The sequence below is a fragment of the Chaetura pelagica genome, unplaced genomic scaffold (assembly GCF_000747805.2).
Source record: "Chaetura pelagica isolate M959 unplaced genomic scaffold, ChaPel_1.0 scaffold101, whole genome shotgun sequence".
Taxonomy (NCBI): domain Eukaryota; kingdom Metazoa; phylum Chordata; class Aves; order Apodiformes; family Apodidae; genus Chaetura; species Chaetura pelagica.
Genome location: NW_009952564.1, coordinates 5,485,279 through 5,505,016, shown reverse-complemented (window position 1 = coordinate 5,505,016; position 19,738 = coordinate 5,485,279).

Below are 19,738 nucleotides of genomic sequence, written 5' to 3'. Positions count from 1 at the left end.
GGGGGAATCAAGAGGGGGTGGGGTGGGACAGATTCTTAAAGTGGAATGGGGAATCAAAATAGAAATGCTTTTTCTCCATAGAACATGAACCCTCACAGAAGAAGGTTGATGGCATTCTTGCATTTAAGCCTGTAGAGAGTGGATATTTAGTAGCATCCAGTAAACTTGTAGCTGACTGCTAAGGGCCCTTCGGTCTATTGTTAAGTTTCCTAAAACACTGAAACCCAAACTTCTTCAAATAAGGTATACTGTATGTCCATAGGAGTTTAAACTACCTCTTGATGACAGTTCTGAATGCAAAAGTCTTCTTGTAAGATTATTTGTGTGACAGTAGTCTCACATGCACTTCTGAAAGACTAAGTTTACACAACACCAGGTTCGTGTTTCCCAGAGCATGAGCTCAGTTTCCATCTCAGCTGACCTACAGGTCAGAGAGCATAGCTGAAGTGGCCACTTTTGGTACCAAATAGGTCTCCTGTACACTGGGGAAAGGCGATTCTGTCAGGGAATATATCTGCCTGAGGTTTTTGCTGGCAATCAATGGAAATTTTACAGGACTCCGCCTGTAAACTGGTTGTGTTGAAGTCTTACACAGGTAACTGGGGGTAACATTTAGGCATGTGTTAGTGCTCTCGGGCTTACAAATAGTTCCAAGATTGCTGCAGCTCATGCGGAGTGTATCTGCCAATTTCAGAATCACTCAGCACTGGACAGAATGATTGTTTCACAAAAATGATGCTGAAAAAGTGTGTGTAGCTAATCTGACCTGACTTAATGCATATAGTGATGAGATCATGTTTCCTTTCCTCACAGTTCTGCTAAACCCTGGACTGGTTGAAACTTTGCATTTTCTGCGTAAGTTTATTGAGCTTAATATATTTTTGTTGAGCTCAGGTTGTTTTCTCCAACAGGTCTTTCTTCCTTCTGACTTTCTATTGGGTGTTTATCAAAACTTAAAGCAGTTAATTCTCTTCAGGAAATAAAGTATTTAAGTTGTAGCAGTACTTGCCAGTTGATTTTCTAAACACAGCCAGACAAACTGCTACTGGAAGCAACCGTAGTCATTAAAATGTTATTTTCATCTGGACATAGGGAATGAGAGGCATCATGTTTGTATTTACCCAGTTCTGTGTTTCTCCTTGGCTGACAACAACCTCTTCTTTGACACTTGTAATAGCTGATTTTCCAGCCCCGGGATTTTTCCTTAGAGCTAGATTACTTCTTGAGAGCTAGGAGGCTGAATTTGGTCAGGTGCAATTGACTTTAATGGGCAGGCTATTCACTTGACTTTTTACAGCTTTGCAGCTGCTCTGGATTCACCCTGCCCAGGCTGTGCAACAGGTGGCTGTGCATAGCTGAGCTCTTTGGCAGGGCTCTTTTATTCTGCCCCTGCACGTACTAAGAGCCAGGAGCATCCTGCAGGCCTACTGAGCCTGGGGTTTGCTCTCTACATACAAGTATCTGAGCTTTTATAAACAGGAGATTCTGAAGCAACTTTTCACATCTGCCTATGCATGTTTGGGGCTGTTGTTTTTTTACTTTTGGTTGCTGGGTGGGGGAAGAATAATCATGGGATAACAGGCCTAGGAAGTCTGCAGTCCTGCATATCTTTTCCCACTTTATACAGCATATGGCTTGTTTCCTGGTGTGTTCTCAACATTAAGTTCTCTTCCGCCTGAACTGCAGTGCCACTGTGCCTGTTGTACAACCTGCTTCTGACTGCTACTTGTAAGTTCTCTCATGCATTATGCATATTTTTTGTTTGTTTGTTTCAAGTGTTTTAGCAACTTTGATTATTAAAAAAAAAACAAACACAAAAACCAACAACAACCAACAAACAAGTTTCTCAAGCAGCTGCTACACTGAATCTTTGTTCTTCTGCCAGCTTCTGGTCTTGGAGCTAACGCCCTGTATTGATTAAAGCCTTAAAGACTTTTGATTTTTAATTTTTTTTTCTCTGCCTCATGAAACATATGATTTATTACAGAAGACTGTGACACACACAAATAGCTGGTAAAAGTTTAAGTGCTGGTTTTGGAACGAAATCTAAAACCCAACATAGAATGCTGAGAGTCAGCAGGATTTTCCAGATTTGCAAACTCCAGGATTATGGGAAGAAAAAAAATCTAATGTCTGTGTGAAAGCAATAGCAATGATGTTACAGACTGTATAAAAATTTTTCAGAGTTATTTTAAAGGTATCAGGAGTACACAAAATGGGTAGACTCTTCAAGGAAAGATGTGCACCAGATGATTTGTGCGACGTTGCTTTTAGTTGCTCCTCTAAGAAGAATCACTTCACTCCTTGAATATCCTGATGGTTAACTACTGTACAACAGCTGTCAAATACATCTTGGTAAAAAAGCACTCAATTATCCAAGATTATCAGATCCCAAATTGCTTTTTGTACAGGAGGTGCATTAATTTTTAAATGTCAATTTAGGCTTTTAATAACTGTGGTACTTAGTTTTAGAGATGCCACATATAGTTACCAAGATGCCACTTTTCATACTTGTTCCTGAGCTCTCTTAAACTCCTGCTAGGATTGCACAGTGTATATATGCAACTAATATGATTGCAAAAAGGGCACATTTTTTCATCAGCTTTTGTGTTACTTCTCCCCAAGAAAAATTCTATACTCAAATGCAGATCTTGTAATCCTGCATCCTTGTGAACCCAATTACATGGCTTACAAATGCTAACATGCAGAAATTATTCATGCAACTCTATGTATTTATGTAATGGTTTGATTTTAATAAAGTAGGATAGAATTCTAGGATTTTAAAAATAAATAACAGAGACCAAAAAAATATTAGAGATACTTGCTGCGAGTAGTGTTTGCATACCAATGTACTAAATCTTAGACAAATCCCTCTTCTGCTTATTTCAAATATCTTGATAGTAAATTTAAGTATATTCTTAAACTGATACGCAAATTCCTGAGGAACTATGGGCAGTCAGTCTCACCTCTGTGTCTGGCAAGATCATGGAGCAGATCTTCCTGAAAACTATGCTAAGGCATATGGAAAATAAGGAGGTGAGGGTATAGAATGTACCCTCAGCAAGTTTGCTGATGACACTAAGCTGGGAGGAGTGGCTGACACACCACAAGGCTGTGCTGCCATTCAACAAGACCTAGACAGGCTGGAGAGTTGGGTGGGGAGAAACCTGATGAAGTTCAACAAGGGGAAGTGTAGAGTTTTGCATTTGGGGAAGAACAACCCCATGTCCCAGTACAGGTTGGGGGCTGACCTGCTGGAGAGCAGTGTAGGAGAAGGGACCTGGGGGTCCTGGTAGACAGGAGGATGACCATGAGCCAGCAATGTGCCCTTGTGGCCAAGAAGGCCAATGGCATCCTGGGGTGCATTAGAAAGGGTGTGGTTAGTAGGTCAAGAGAGGTTCTCCTCCCTCTCTATTCTGCATTGGTGAGGCCACATCTGGAATATTGTGTCCAGTTTTGGGCCTCTCAGTTCAAGAAGGACAGGGAACTGCTTGAAAGAGCCCAGTGCAGAGCCACAAAGATGATTAAGGGAGTGGAACATCTCCCTGATGAGGAAAGGCTGAGGGAGCTGGGTCTCTTGAGCTTGGAGAAAAGGAGACTGAGGGGTGACCTCATCAATGTTTACAAATATGTAAGGGGTGAGTGTCAGGGAGATGGAGTTAGGCTTTTCTCAGTGATGACCAGTGATAGGACAAGGGGTAATGGGTGCAAATTGGAGCATAGGAGGTTCCATGTGAATATCTGAAAAAATTTTTTTACTGTAAGAGTGACAGAGCCCTGGAACAGGTTGCCCAGGGAGGTTGTGGAGTCTCCTTCACTGGAGACATTCAAAACCCTCCTGGATGCATTCCTGTGTGATGTACTCTAGGTGACCCTGCTCTGGAAGAGGGGTTGGACTAGATGATCTTTCGAGGTCCCTTCCAACCTCTATGATTCTATGATTCTGTGAAAGACATGGCTTCATTGCATGCAAATCCCACAGCATCTGTGGATAAGGGAAGAGCAATTGTCATCTACCTGGATTTGTGCAAAGCATTTGACACTGTCACAGATGACATCCTTGTCTCTAAATTGGAGAGACATGGACTTGACAGATGGACCACTTGGTGGATAAGGAATTGACTGGTTGGTTGCACTCAACAAGTTGCGGTCAATGATTCAATGTCCAAGTGGAGACTGGCGATGAGTGGTGTCCCTCAGGGGTCAGTATTGGGACCAGTGCTGTTTCACATCTTTGTTGGAGACATGGTCATGGGGTTAAGTGTATCCTCAGCAAGTTAGCTGACAATACCGCTCTGTATGGTGTGGTTGACACCCTAGAGGGAAGGGGTGCCATCCAGAGGGACCTTGACAGGCTGGAGATGTGGGCTTGTGCCAACCTCGTGAAGTTCAACAAGGCCAAGTGCAAGGCCCTGCACCTGGGTCAGCACAACCGCAGGCACAAATACAGGCTGGGGGGAAAATGAATAGAGAGCAGTTCTGAGGAAAAGGACTTGGGGGTATGGGTTGATGAAAAGCTCAAGATGAGCCATCAATGTGCACTTGCAGCCCAGAAAGCTGTCTATGTCCTGAACTACATCAAAAGAAGTGAGGCCAGCAGGTCAAGGGAGGTGATTCTTCCCCTCTACTCTGCTCTTGTGAGACCCCACCTGGAGCAGTGTGTGCATTTCTGGAGCCACAAAGTAAGAAGGACATACAGGTGTTGGAGCATGTCCAGAGGAGGGCCAGGAAGGTGATCAGAGGGCTGTAGCACCTCTCCTATGAAGACAGGCTGAGAGTTGGGATTGTTCAGCCTGGAGAAGAGAAGGAAGACCTGGGAGAAGAGAAGGTCTCCTGGGAAACCTTATAGTGGCCTTCCAGTACCTGAAAGGACTACAGGAAATCTAGGGATTTTCCTAAAGGCATCTGGTGACAGGACAAGGGGTAATGGTTTTAAACTGAAAGAGGGTAGATTTAGATTAAACATTAGGAATAAATTACTTTGTGTTAGGGTGGTGAAACACTGGAACAGGTTTCCCAGAGGAGTTGTGGCTGTGTCATCCCTGGAAGTGTTTAAGGCCAGGTTGGACAGGACTTTCAGCAATCTGGTCTAGTGGGAGGTGTCCCTGCTCATGGCAAAGAGGTTGAAACTAGATGATCTTTAAAGTCCTTTCCAATCCAAACCATTCTATGATTTTATGTTTATTACCATAGTAGAAAGGTGATCTTCCATGCTGGGCATACTGTTCTTTTTTTCCATTAGAAAATCTGTTGCACTCAAGATGATCTGAGGGTAATGACACACATACGCTGTGAAGGTAGAGGTGGTCTTTTCTAAATATGTGACAAGCATAAACTGTTTTGGAAACAACATACAAGTTATCAGACGTTCAAGCCACTTGTCAAATCAGAAAAGATTGTAGCCAACTTCAAAATCAAACGCATGTTGGAAACAATTTTTATTACTTCAACTAGGTAGGCAATGGTATTGAAGGGCACCAGTATCTTACAGAATACAAAGTGGTTGGAAAACAAGATCAAGTGGTTATTTATGTGGGAAGGATGGAGCTAGGATTTTAAATGCCCAGTAAAGTTATGATTTATCACTCATGAATGAAAGATGAGAAAATGGAGTGATTGTTTTGTGTTCCCTTACTGGCAACTGGACATTTCTGTCTGTATTACTTTATTCTGTTTTGAAATGTTTGTTCAGATTGATCTGTGTTGATACTGAAATTGGGACAGTGGATGAAATATTGTATTTCCAGAAATGTTAAGATGTTGATTGTTCTCTTTTAGGGAGATTTTACTGTGTCAGTAGCAGAGATATTACATTTTACACTTCTTCAGTCTTGCTCTAGATTAATTTCATATATTTGGAGTTCTCCTTTCAGGGTAGACTGCCTCTCCTTTTGTAGCAGGAACTGGGAACCATCTGAAGACTAGAACAGTTAGTTCTAGGAGGACTTATTTCATGAAAGCATATGTTGTAATTAGTTGTTGATTTTTCTGTATAGGCACTAGCTCTGAATGACATGGCGCAAACACAGAATGGGATCAGAGGCTTTTACTGAAGTTCCTCTGCAGTGTTTGGGTGCTTCTTTCAAAATCAGACTGAATTCCTTAAATAACGGCCCTTCTGTTTAAATAACCTCTTGGTTGCAGAGGGGATATACTCCTTTCAGAACAAAATGAAGTTTGAGAGCTTAGTTATGGAAAAAAAACCACCTCTTTTAGGATGTTTCAAGTGTTTATATTTTAACAGGTGTTTATATTTTTAACAATAATAGATAAGTTTACATTGGGGATTTTATTATTTTAGTGAATATTGTTGGTTCTAAGCAACCATTTTGATGGCTGATCATGCTACAAAAGAAATTGAGGATGATAAGCAAGTATTCTATATTTGTTCAGTCAGAAGATGAGTTCCCAAATTTGGGGGAGAGATCAGTGTTAGAGCCAGGTTGCTTGTGAAGATAATCACAATGCCATCTGAGTATCTTAGGTTTACTACCATAATGATGCAAAACTTGTTCTGCAAAGCAGACACTGTAAAGGTGGCTATATTTTGTGTCCTTCTTGTTCATTGCTGTGTCCACATATGCAGTTCCATTTTCTTCATAGCATGTGCCAAAGGAAAGAGGGATTGGAACAGTCCTCTCCAGGGCTTAGGATGCAGTAATTCTGTGATCAGTTAATTTACTTTGTTATTATGAACAAGTCTATGCACCAGATTGTGACTGACAGTCGTGGTGGATGACAGAGATTAGCAAGTATTATGAGCTGTTATTAGTTTCTCTTACTTTTTGAATCTTGTGCCAATGGCAGAACTTTCTGACAAAAGAGTGAGTACTTAACAAGATCACAGCATTTAGCATAATGGCTCAAAAACATGTATCAGCTTGTTTGTATGCTGTTGAGAAAGCTCACATAATACATGGCTCAAAAATATATCAAAAAAATGTTTTAAAATCTCCCCATTATTTTTTTTCCCCACCTGTCTTAAAATATATATCCATTAGAGGTAGTCATATAATGAAGAATAGTCTCTGGAACAAGCAGACTATCAGAACATAATATTCAGTTCCATTCATCCTCAGTTACGAGCAGAAAGAGAACTAAATGCAAATAGGGAAGAGAATATGTAGGCAGAGACAAAGCCAAGTATAATAACACTTAAAGGTAAAAAAGCTCTGACTTATTCACAAAATGCCACCAGTGAAAAACAGTCTTTGCTTGGGTTTCTGGCTCCTCTGACATTTGATTAAAGCTGGAATTAAGCAGCCCTCATTAGAACTTCAGGAGAACGAATTATACTTAATAAATGTACAGCATGTGTACCTGATATGAATGCCAGCACCGTACACCTTATTATTAACATCCAATTATGTTGATGAATAGCAACTTAAACTATAATTTCTTAGAGCTATAAATTTTTAGTTTCAATGTGCTGCCACTGGTATGTTTACCATGACTAAAAACCAAGGTAGTAATGTGACAACAGCAGCTTAGTACTAAATCTCATACATACCACAAAGGCAGCAATGACTTCAAGATTCAGCAAGAATGGTGGAAGGAAAGAAAAAGGAAACAAAGAAACATGAAGAAAATTTAGTTTAGAGGCTTTCTGTGGATTAAGTGCTCCGATTAAAGCTGTTTATGGTGTGGCAAGCATTCAGGATGGATAAATTCTGGCAAAACTATTGTACACCTGGAAATACTTGGCACTGGGGTGTTTTTTCTGTGTTTGCCACCAAGTATTGATTTAGGTTTCATTTTTGTAATACATTTTTATGCAGGGCTTCAAATTTAAATCAGGAGAAAAATAAAATTATATGGCTTTGATTGACTCCTGTCATTTCCTGAGTACTCATCTCTATATTGAATGAAAGAACAAGCTCACAAAATATCAAGTGCCTATATCAAGGCATTCACAACCCTTTCAGATTTCTGTAGGATCATCACATTTTTATCAGTAGCATCCCATACCCATTTAGCAAGTATTTTCAGGGCTGTTAACAAGAGGACAGGGCCTCCCAACTGAAGTTGTCACTGTGGACTTCAACCTGTAGCTATGGAAAAAAAAAACACAGGGTACTTGAGTACGGCCACTAGTTCTGTGTTGGTGAGTCAGTGTCATTTTCTAAGGTAAAAGGTGCCCTCAGAGAAGAAGAATTAGAGAGATTGGCTGTTATTTTTTTTTCATATATGTTCCTTTTGTAAATGTAGGTAGTGAATATATCTTGAAACTTTAATCAGTTGAAAAGTGGATGGCAAATTGCGGGAAAAAGTAGCTGGCTGCTCCCAGGATGAGGGGACTTACTGCATGTATTTTCCTAGAATCATAGAATCATAGCATGTTAGGGGTTGGAAGTTACTCTATAGATAATCTAGTCCAAACCCCTTGCCAAAGCAGGATCACCTAGGGCAGGCCACACAGGAATGCATCCAGATAGGTTTTGAAAGTGTCCAGAGAAGGAGACTCCACAATCTCTCTGGGCAGCCTGTTCAAGTGCTCTGTCACCCTCACAGTAAAGAAGTTTCTTCTTATGTTGAGATGGAACTTCTATGTTCTAGCTTATACCCATTGTTCTTTGTCCTGTTACTGGGCGCCACCAAAAAAACACTGGCCCCTTTCTCTTGACACCCACCCCTCAGATATTTATAGATATTCATAAGATCCCCTCTCAGCAATCCCTTCTCAAGAGCAAACAGCCCCAGGTCTCTCAGCCTTTCTTCACAGGAGAATCATCCTCATAGCTCTCCATTGGACTCTCTCCACCAGATTCCTGTCTCTCTTGAATTGGGAAGCCCAAAACTGGATACAGTAGTTCAGGTGTAGTCTAACCAGGGCCGAGTAGAGGGAAAGGAGAACCTCCATCAAATTGCTGGACACACCTTTCTTAATGCTGCCTAGGGTACCATTGGCCCTCTTGGACACAAGGGCACATTGCTGTCACATGGGTAACTTACTGTTTCTTACTCTATCCCCTCATTGAGGTCGTTGATGAAGATATTGAACAAAACTGTACCCAGTACTGATCCCTGGGGAACAGCATTGGCCTCCAACTTGACTCTGTGCTGCTGATCACAGCCCTCTGAATTCTGTTCTTGAGCTGCTTTTCAATCTACTTCACAGACCAATCATCTAACCCACATTTCTTGAGTTTTCCTATGAGTATGTTAGGGGAGACAGTATCAAAAGCTGCTCTCAGTCGTGTGCATTCCCACGCTGCACTGAGAATGCTGCTGCCTGGATCTGCCAGGTCTGAAGGAACCTCCTGTTTGCCCGTGGTTCAATTTCCTGCAACTGCTCCAGCAATGCCAAGTTGCCTCAGCCTCTCTTGCTAGAGCTGCTGGCTTCTGGCGGGTTTCCCTTCCTTCCTTGGCTTCCCTGGCTGCAGGAAACCCCCTACCTAGTCTGCTCGGTCCAGCAGCAGCCGAGCACGGAGCCATGGACTTCATTGTTGCCACCACCTCAATCTACGTATTATTGGAATGCTTTATCAGTAGCTTGGAAAACGGAGAACCTTTGACAGATTTTTTTTTTTTTTAATTAAATCTGGACTATAGAGAGCATGATGATGAACAACATCCCTATTACGTGAATTTCATTGGAGTCCTAAGTTTTGTTTGTTTGTTTTTTTAAATGAATGAAAAATATTTCCTGGTCTAGTGAGTAAATGTGTGCTGACTGAAACTATGTGTTTCAGCTAATCTACTCAATAACCAGAGTGGCCCTGTCCTATGTGTAGTGCTTGTTGGAAGCTTACAGGATGTGTATTGATTGGAATGCAATTTGGCTGTATATAATTTTCCAATATAGTTACAAGCAGGACTTCTCTGGTAGCAAATATGAGAGGGAAAGCTGTTATCCCTTCACAATCTGTAAATCAATGCTATGACTTGTATTAATAGAAGGTTCACAATTAAGCGTAGTAACCCATCAATTAATGGATTAAAAATAAACATCTACATAAAGATATTATAATAAAATGTGTGTAACCTTTTTCAGACTCGTTATAGAAAAGGAGTATTTCCCATGGGTACTGAGCCATCTCATATTAACTATCCTAGTACCTAGAAAGGTTGGACCAGATGATCCTTGAGGTCCCTTCCAATCTGGCATTCTATGATTCTGTGATAGTTTAAGCAAATTTTATTGTTGTAAGACTTTTTTTTTTCATAACTAAAGGTAGGTTATTTTAATGTAGATTACTAATGTTAATCACGAAAATATTCTTATTTCGTTTAATAGTGTTCTATAAAGCATCCTAAACAAAGCGAAGAAAATGAGACCATTTTTGAGTTGCAAATGAATCCTGTTTGATAATTGTTCAGCTGTAGAGGTAGAATGTCTCACTGAATACTTCAGAATTGAGATTCTATGAGCTAATAATGATCTTATTGCTAAATTGGGAAGAACATCCCTGCTTTCTTAACACTAACTCCTTGCTTTCTGTCTAAAAATGTCATAACATCTACTCCATGCTGCTATTTCAGGCTTTTTTTAAATCTTAATGGGTTTATCCTGTAGAGATTCATGCCCCAAAGGTATTATACTGTATCTTGGCTTTGTACTGTAAAGGAAACAGTTACAGTACTTGCATGCAGCAATATACTGAGGAGAAAGATAAGTTTTACTATGTTTTTGACCAATAAATATGAAGCACAAGACAATGCTATAATTAGGCCTCAGATTAAATCAGTAACTGCGATTCAAAGCATTTTAGATCCTGTTGGATTTTATTAAATCCTTTTGGGTTTCAATAGTTGTCTGAGTTGACTTTTGACATAAGCACTGCCAGTGACTCACTGGCAGTTTTTATTATTTTGAGTATTGGGTATACTTGCACTTAATCTCAGCTAAGTGCATCAGAGTCTCAGGTCTCATTTAAAAAAAGGTTTTAGATTTGATGGGTGCAGACACAGCTCACAGACACCAAACTTTAAACTATGAGTAAAAAAAAAAACAAGCAGCTAAAGAGGAATTTTTTATTTTTTTGTTTTAAATTTTCCTTCAGTATTTGGAGACCACTTGCTGCTATTATGAAGGTTTTTTAGTAACTCCAAAGTAATTCTTAGTTTTAACTGCTCATTTCTTTCTGATTACAAATCACAAACACATAAAATTGAAGCTCTTTAACATCTTGAATTAATCATTGTTGGCATGCCTCTTCAGAAATGTTAGAATAAAGCATCAGATGGAAATGTGCAGGATTAAATTATACAGTTGCTGAAACAATTGTGATTCTATAATTCCAAATAATTTGGCAGAATGACCGTGTTTTATTGCATTTTGCCAATGTAGGAATTAACTTTTTCATTACTCTCCTGCCCTCAGAAGAAGCAGTCTCCTCCTCTGCCTCATTTAATTATCTGCTGTAAAGTTGGTGAAGATGGTGTGAGTCCTGATGTGTGATACTTGCGGATATTTTGGACTTTCTCTGCTAAAGAGCAAACCCACCAACCACAATTGTAGCTTTAAAGTGTGTGATTGTCCATGGTATTTCAAAACTTGGTGGAAGCTGTTCACATTGTTTCTTTTGAAGTTTGCTGTCCTTAACCAACTGTCTGTGATGATATGGCAATTTGGGAACTGAGGAAGGGATAAGAGGCATAGCTCCAGTAGAAAGAATATCAGGATTTGTATTGATGTACTTATGTTACTGCTGCTGCTGGAGGTTGAAATGCTCCTGTTTACCCTCAAAACTAAGGTGTAGCATGTAGCCTTTCTTCTGATTTTTAGTAACTTTTCCAAGTTTTTGCACTACTTGTGCAAAAGAAATGCAAAACTCCTTGTTATAACTAAGAGTATGTTTTGTACAGCTGAGTGCTTTCTTCTTTCTTTGTGAACTTGTGGTTTCTCTCCTTAAATGGCACAATGGCTTTAAATGTCCTTGGAAGTGGAACTATATGTATTCTTTCAGGTGTGCAACTATAAAAAGCCATTTTTAATTTACTACCCTATCTAGCAGAGCAGTCAGGCTCCTCACAGCTGATTTTGAATGAAGAATAAAGGTGTAGGAAAGAGGGGATTAAAAGGACATACTCTTGCAGGGCAACCAAGGAACAAAGAAGTGATGATGACCCATCTATTAAAAGATTTAAAATGAGGAAGAGAGAATTGCAGAAAGGTGCTCTTAGGTTTCAAAGCTCATGTATAATTAAGGCCTTCCCAGAGAATTACCTTCTTCTTATAGTTTGATAACATTTTTGAAATCTGTGTTTGAAAATATTTCCCCAGAAGGCTAGCAAGACATTGAACATGATCTTCACTAGTCAGAAATTCTTCATTTTCCTCCCAGGGGTGAGGTCTTAGAGTCCCATGTCAGTTTTAGATTTTTATTTTGAGGTTTCATACTTTATCTGAAACCAAAAAACCTCTGTCATAAATTAAGAAGGCAAATAAGCACTCTATAAATGCATAGCAAAGGATATAATTATATTCCCATCTGTCACAGTCTGACTCAGGTTCGACAACAGCATGCTCGATCCCCCCCCCTCCCAACCAGGTAGGAAAGGAGAGAGAGAATGAGGGAGAGACTTTACTGGATTGAAAACTAATAAGCTTTAATTAAACACTAATGATATACGAACATATATACAATTAATGTGTTCAGGAAATATACAAAATCCCTATTGCCTCCTCCCACCTCCAGCAACTCCCACAGCATCTCCTGAGCTGCAAACAGTCCCAAATGGCTCAGGCTGCTGCCAAAGAGAGCACAGAGTGATGAGGGTCAGGAGACCTGGAGCCTGGGGTTCGATGGTGATGGATGGACAGAGTCCTTCCCGGACACCGGCCATGGACCGAAGAGAAGGGAAGAAGAAGCAGGAAGGAAGTTGTCTTCTGTGACCTCTGGCCTTCCTCTGAGCTTATGTAGATATATGGAATGGAATATCTCTGGCCAGTTTTGCTGTCTGTCTAACTCAGCCTCCCACAGGGGGTCATAGTTCTCCCCATAGTGTCTGAGCCAGCAGAGTAAAGATGCAACCTTGAAGACCCAGCAGTTAGAAAAGCATCCCATCATTATAAGTCTTAATTGGAACACTCTGCTACTAGTTAAAAGAAAGCTGACTGAAGGAAAAAAAAATCAGTAAAAGGAAAATTTGCTTCATCCTGGCTCAAACCAGGACACCATCATTGTATGAGGGAGTAATTTACAAATACTTTGTGGTTTAAGCGAGCTGCTATGCTTACCCTTTTTAACAGTAGTTACTTTATAGTACAGCTTTAAGTGTTTGGGGTTTTTTTAACGGTGAATTTCTGTTTCTGTAATTGCCTGTGAATAGTTGCAACTAATGTCATGGTCTCAGGCAGAAAGGTCTATGACCTTCTGTGCTATCAAATCAACCAAATATTTATGGTTGTCAGCATGATTGTCCAATTACCTTTTAAGGCTACACTGAGGTTTGTTTCTGTTTTTGAAAATCTATCTATTGTCCTTTGAGACTGCTCATCCTATCTCAGACTCTTTTCTGAAAGCCAATGTTTCCATTGTGCCATTAAGCTACAACTTTACCCTGTCTAGATGTTCTGGATCCACTGTCTTCCTTTGTTCAATATTTATTACTGTTAACAGAATGAAATAAAAGATGAAAGCCCTTGACTAAAGCTTGTCCACTATTTTTTCTCCTACTTGTTGATTTTTTTTTTTTAACATATCCACCTAACTCTATTTGAAATACAGCTGACCTTTTCTTATAACATTAACTTCTAGGAATGCATGTTTTCATTGGTAGAAGTGCATTACGTCTAAATATCTTCTCTGATACCTGAACAACAACATTGCCCTAAACTGCCAGTAATCAGTCATCAATTTCTAGAAAAAGAGTTGTCCTGACTTCACACTGTACTACTTGGACTCAGTACAGGATCTTAAATTGCAAAATACTAAAACACACAGAAACTAGCTGTGCATGTCAGGCTTGCTTGCTGTCGTGGTATAGGCAGCAGTGAATTACTCAGTGGTTAAAAGATTGGTGGTGAGGAACAGCAATGAAAGTGAAACATGCTTTTCATAATAAGTATTTTATAGCAAAAAAAAGGCAAAGAAACCATGTATTTTTGTTCATAAGTGTCTTGACTTGAGTTCAAGAGAAATAACGTGAGCAAAGTGTTGTGGCAACTTCTCTGTCACTGGCTGTTTTGATTCTCAAAGTGGCAGAGCTATTTAGAGAACTCTTGAAGAAAAGCAACTGCACACCCTAAGGAGTTGAGTTAAATTGCTTGGCTTTATTTTTTATTTCTACTTGGTATAAACGTAGATATGTAAATGGCATCAAGATTCAGTGTAGGGCAAGTCAACTTCATACTGAGTTCAAACACAGTTCAAAATTTGTTGAAGCTTGGTTGAAGCCAAAAGAGTTTCTTAAAACATTATGTCAGCATAAAGCTTTTAATTTGTCTGTTCCAATGTGAAAGGTGATATTTGGGGGTTTTTTTGTGTGTAAACTGGAATTTCACAGGCATTGTTTTGTAATTTAGCTCTGAATTCAGCTTCTACTGCTTAAATAACATAAAACATGGTAGTGGCTTTTGTGAAGAAGATCCTTGAGAACTTACATATCTCAGTGTGTATTGGAAGAGTTCACATGCATAAAAGCTTGGCAGCATTTCTGATGTGGGTTTTCCTCTCTCTCCCAGTGCACTGGCTTAGTTTAGCAGAAGATATTCTCTCTCTCAGGTCTTTCAGCTAACACACTGCCACAGGTCTGACAATGTTGCTGCTTGTTCTGAAGAGAGAACTGTACCTCACCACTGGGGGTATCAAGCCTTTGACTAAACTACAAATTTTGTGTTAAAACTATTATATTTTTAATGGGAATTTCTCCTAACTGGAAAAAAAAAAAAAAAAAAGTAAAATCCTAGTATAAACTTATCCAGTTGCCCGCATGTTTTTGTAAATATATTTCAAGGAAGTTGTGTGTTAACACTACTTGGTAAATCCCAAGTATTGTAATTTCCAACTTTCTTGCAGGTACAGCCATGATTAAAAGAAAATGATGTGACATTTTATGCAGCTCTTCAAAACAGAAGAGAGAAGAATAAACTGAGGAGCCATGATTTGAGAGAAACAAAGTGACAGAGCAGTAAGTACATAGATTAGGTTCCTGTGGCTGTTAAAGGACTTCTGTTAAAGGAGTCATTGGGGGTTGGGGTTTTTTTTAAAACCCTTTGTCTTGAGGTCAGTCTGCACAAGAGATGCAAAATTACCTACTTTGAACCTGCTGTGTGCTAGTCAGGCAAGACAGCTCCCAGCAGCCACAGGTGTAGCTCGTCTGTTTGTTCCCAAATTCCAGGAGCTTTAATAGTTGGGGTGCAGAAAGCAGCTCTCCAGGCTGCATTTAAGCTGTAGTCCTTCTGTGAGGACTGACAACTGAGAAATGTTAGATGCTCTAAGAAGTGAGCTGAGGCCATCAGTTCTTCCCATATGTCACTGAGCTGCTGCCAGAAGTCAGTGACTTTTAGTCACTGCTGATCTGAGCTTGTTTTATAATGAACAAGCAGTGACAAGTTACGTATCTCATTAATCCAAGAGCTATGAAAAGCCTTTTTTTAGTTTTCTTAGGATTATTCCATGCCTTCAGCAGCAACATTTCACTGCTTTTAGAAGGCAGAAGGATGTTTGGTAAGCAGACTCCTCATCAGTGTGGGTTGTTTTTTTAATGTTACACTATGGAACACAGCTATAAAGGAGGAAATATCCTTGGTTAGTGATTTGCATGAGTAATTACATGTTTTTTTCTGTTGTGGCCAGATTGGATGGAGCTTTGAGCAAACTGGTCTAGTGGGGGGTGTCCCTGCCCAGGCAGGGGAATTGAAACTAGATTATTTTTAAGGTCTCTTCTGACCCAAATAATTCTATGATTTTTAGTTTTAGAAAGGAAGCTAAAATTATTTTCAACTAAAATAAAAATCAAAGAAACGCTACACAATAGTAGTTTCTAACCTTCAAGTGTGATCCTGGAAAGTAAATCCTTGAGGAAGTCCAGGTTTTTCCTACCTGAGCATTTCAATGCAAGGGTAGCATGGCCTGCACTTGTCTTAGCTCGCCCAATGCAAAATGGCAGATGCATCTGTTTACTAGTCAAATCTTTTGATGTGACTTCTGGCATCATATGGGATAGATGGAAGAAGGGTATAGTTGCAGGTGACAGATAAGCTTTATAAAGGCATTGTACTTATGAACCTGCAAGTCATAAACACAGAAAAGCATCTAACAGGATGCAGAATTGCCATAGTGAAGCCAAAAGCCAAACTGCTTCTTTCAAGACTGGAACTAATTTCAGCTGATTTCCAGCAGTATTTCTGGAGCCACTGCTGCTCCTTTCCCACCTATTTTTTGCTTACACTTTGGATGTAATATGGATGCTTTCCTTTCCATGTAGGAAACATTGATCCGAGCTACCTGTTTGCTCTGAGAAGCAGTTCCAGAACTCCTTTTCCACCTGACACCACGAGGTGACAGCAGAATAGGAATGAGTTCTCATCAGTTGATTCATGCTGATGGACCAGGGCTCTGTCAGGATCCGAACCCGATTTTGGGTTGAAGCCGCCTTATCTCAGGGCACAGTCGCCCTGTACGTTTATCAGTATTTTCTGACATGGAATTACATATTCAGGATAGCCTTTTAATTATTTTCATGAGTCTGTCCCTGGCTTGGGGCTGGCTTGCTTCCACCGGATTTATAACCGATTGATAAGCTCCTCTCGGAAGCACAGACACACAGATTATGTGTTTGAAATACCACTTTACTGTAAAAGTTTTCAAAGTGTGTGTGTAAAACTGGATATGAAATGTACCCACTTGGTAAAGAGAAGGGAAAAAAAAGACTATTATAGTTTGGGGTAGAAAGAGGCCGAAACCTTTCCCATATGGGGTCGACAAGGTGTGTGCGAGTTAAGGGACCAATGACACACCCTGGGGCGAGAAGGCATTAGAGGTGAAAGGTCTGGAGGGTGTTGTGGTGCTCAGGTCCTCCTGGAGCTGGGGGGTGAGGCAAGTTGTGGCAGCTGTGGTAGATCCAGCGCAGGTGGCCCCAGTGGCAGGGACAGCAGGGGCTGCAGCAGCTTCTGCCTTCATCCTTCTGGTGCCTCTGGCAGCCAAGCTGCCGTGTGCCTGGGCACACAGGGGTCTGCTCTTTTTGGAGTCTGGGCACGGATGGCAGGGCCACTCACCGGTATCGCCCTAAGAGCTTTCTGCTGATGCTCTCAGGAGTGCTGGAGAGGTGAGGAGTCTGACGCTGTTTTCCTCCCTGGACGCGGGTCTGGTGGCAAAGTCACGGCCTGTGGTGGCCTCAGCAAGGGCTGCTTTCAGCTCGGCTCTTTTTAATTGGTTTTCCTCTCCTCTCTCTTTTGTCTTCTTTCCTTCTATCTCGCTGCACCAGCAGCAGCGGCAATGGGCGCGGTAACAACCCACAGCGATTGTCCTTACCGGTCTTCCTTGCTGTGCAGTCTTGGGCCGCCACTCCTAGGTCTACGTGCAGCTTGGGATGAAGTCCCGGCCACGGCCCCTGCCCCGCAGCATTGCCCCCTTTTCTCCTTTATTTTATTTTTTCTGTTATGTCTCTCTACTTACAGTCAATTTCAGTGAGAGACATACGTGTCTAGAGGTCAGTTCTCCACAGGCTTTCAAATCCATTCCTCCTCTATTAGAGTCTAGTATGAGTTTGGCCCCAAAAGCAAAACAAATGGTTAGCAGGAACACTACAGAGCAACAGTTTTAGTCTCTCTGTAAACACACAGTGTCATTTAGTCAACCCCTGCTTCCAAGTTTTGCCTGGAAATAATACAAACTGTGCAACTGTATCACCAGCAAATGAAAACAAAAGCCTCTTGCAATTAAAAGACTTCCCCTCCTTGCCCCTCTTGCCCTCCTGGGTTCTCTGCCAAACTTCTTTTCTTTTTCTTTCTTTTTTTTTTTTTTTTTTTTTTCTCATCCAACTAATTGATAGTGCTTTAAACATGGTGTTAGTAGCTGAACTTCAGTGCTCCCAGCCCAACTTTTTTTAGCTTGCATTTGACTTCTGTAATGAGTGGGTCGAAACACAGTTCACAGGAGACAAGTTAGTTTCTACATCTGTTATTAATAGCTGACATTACTGAACATTTTAGACAACCTCTCCTTCTCCCACTTGCTCTCTCGTGCTTGCTTTCTTGCTTTCACTTGCCCTCACTGTTGTGGTTCCTCTGGCCCCTGCATGCACTGATGTGTGCTCTTGTGCTCGCTCATGCTCTTCTTCCTCACTTGCTCTTCCCTGCTCTTTCTTGCTGCTCTCTCCCTCTCATGCTTTCTTGCTCACCCTCACTCTTTCTCATGCCCTCTCACATGCTGCCTTGTGTGCACACTGTTTCTCTCCGTTTCCCTATCACACTGTTAAAACCAAATTCCTGAATTCCAGCTGCCTAAAAACCCTTTAAAATATCTTTTCAGTTCATAAGCTTCTAGAAATACATAATCCTACTTACTTTCTAGGCCTGCCTCTTGTAGGTTCAATTACTATGCACATATTGTTATTTCAAAAAATATATTTTGTAATTATTGTCCTGGAACACTTTTTATTCCTTGTTACTTCTGAGAACTACAGCTCAATGTGTAGGGGGCATGTGATCTTTGGCTTTAAGTAGTGTCACTCAATTTTTAATCTGAAGACGCTGTCTGACATACATAAAATTACAAATATATTTTTTAAAACATTTTGGTGTTTTTTAAGGTCTAAAATATACTTTTCTCATTTATTGTAAGAAAAACAAATGTGAATTTGTCTAATTATTGATATTTTCTTCAAAATCTTTCTCCCTCCCTCCCATAATCAAAACGAAAGGAGATCAAAGGTTGAAAATTTCTCCTTAATTTTGTCCAAAAACTCTCATCTTCAAAATCAGTTCACTCTTATTTTTTAAAATAGTCAAACAGGTAGAATTCATTCATGTAGGTGTGTTTGGAACAATTTACTTCATTAATTAGGGAGCATCTAAATTAATTTGTTCAGTAGAATATATTTTGTATGTGAAACTGTGCTTTGTATTCTCAGACACATGATACAAAGGATCACTTACACATCTTGGTTGTTGAGTGAATAGTTGGAACACACAGACTCAGATCCACTCAGTAAAGCATATGACCTTGAAGTCTGTAATGAAGAAAAAACACTTATATTAATAGATATCTGTGATTATTTCTCTGCCTATAGTTCTTCATTTAGTATGTTTGAATTTCCAATGTAAGAGGCACACAAAGAAATGGTGAGGTTAAATCAGGACTTGGAGCATATAAAGAGAAAACTTATTCAATTGAAGTTGTGTGCTCAACCTCATGTCATTAAATTAACCTTAAAGATTCATTTATAAATGTCACTCTTATAAGTTTATACTTGAAGGTCATAAATTCTAATCCTTATTTAAAACCTGGTTATACTCTGTGCATGTGTTTAATTCTAAATAAAGATTTTGGCTCATTTTCATACGTTATGGCTGGATCACTAACAGCAATAAAGGCTGTGTCTTTTGCAATAAATATTGGGAACTTTTTTGTGATGGGCAAGCTAATAGGAACTTGCAAACAAGCTAAACTTGCCATATTTTGTTTTGTTTTGTTTTTCCACAAAAAAATATTCTAAATTGATTTTGTATTTTGCAGGTGTGTGCATAGCACTTGCTTTAAGACTATCACAAGCTGAAAATGACCTATTGTTGCTTTGCTTACTGGATTCCTCAGCACAAGGATCTTGCTGCTGGGGAGCTGCGGGAGCA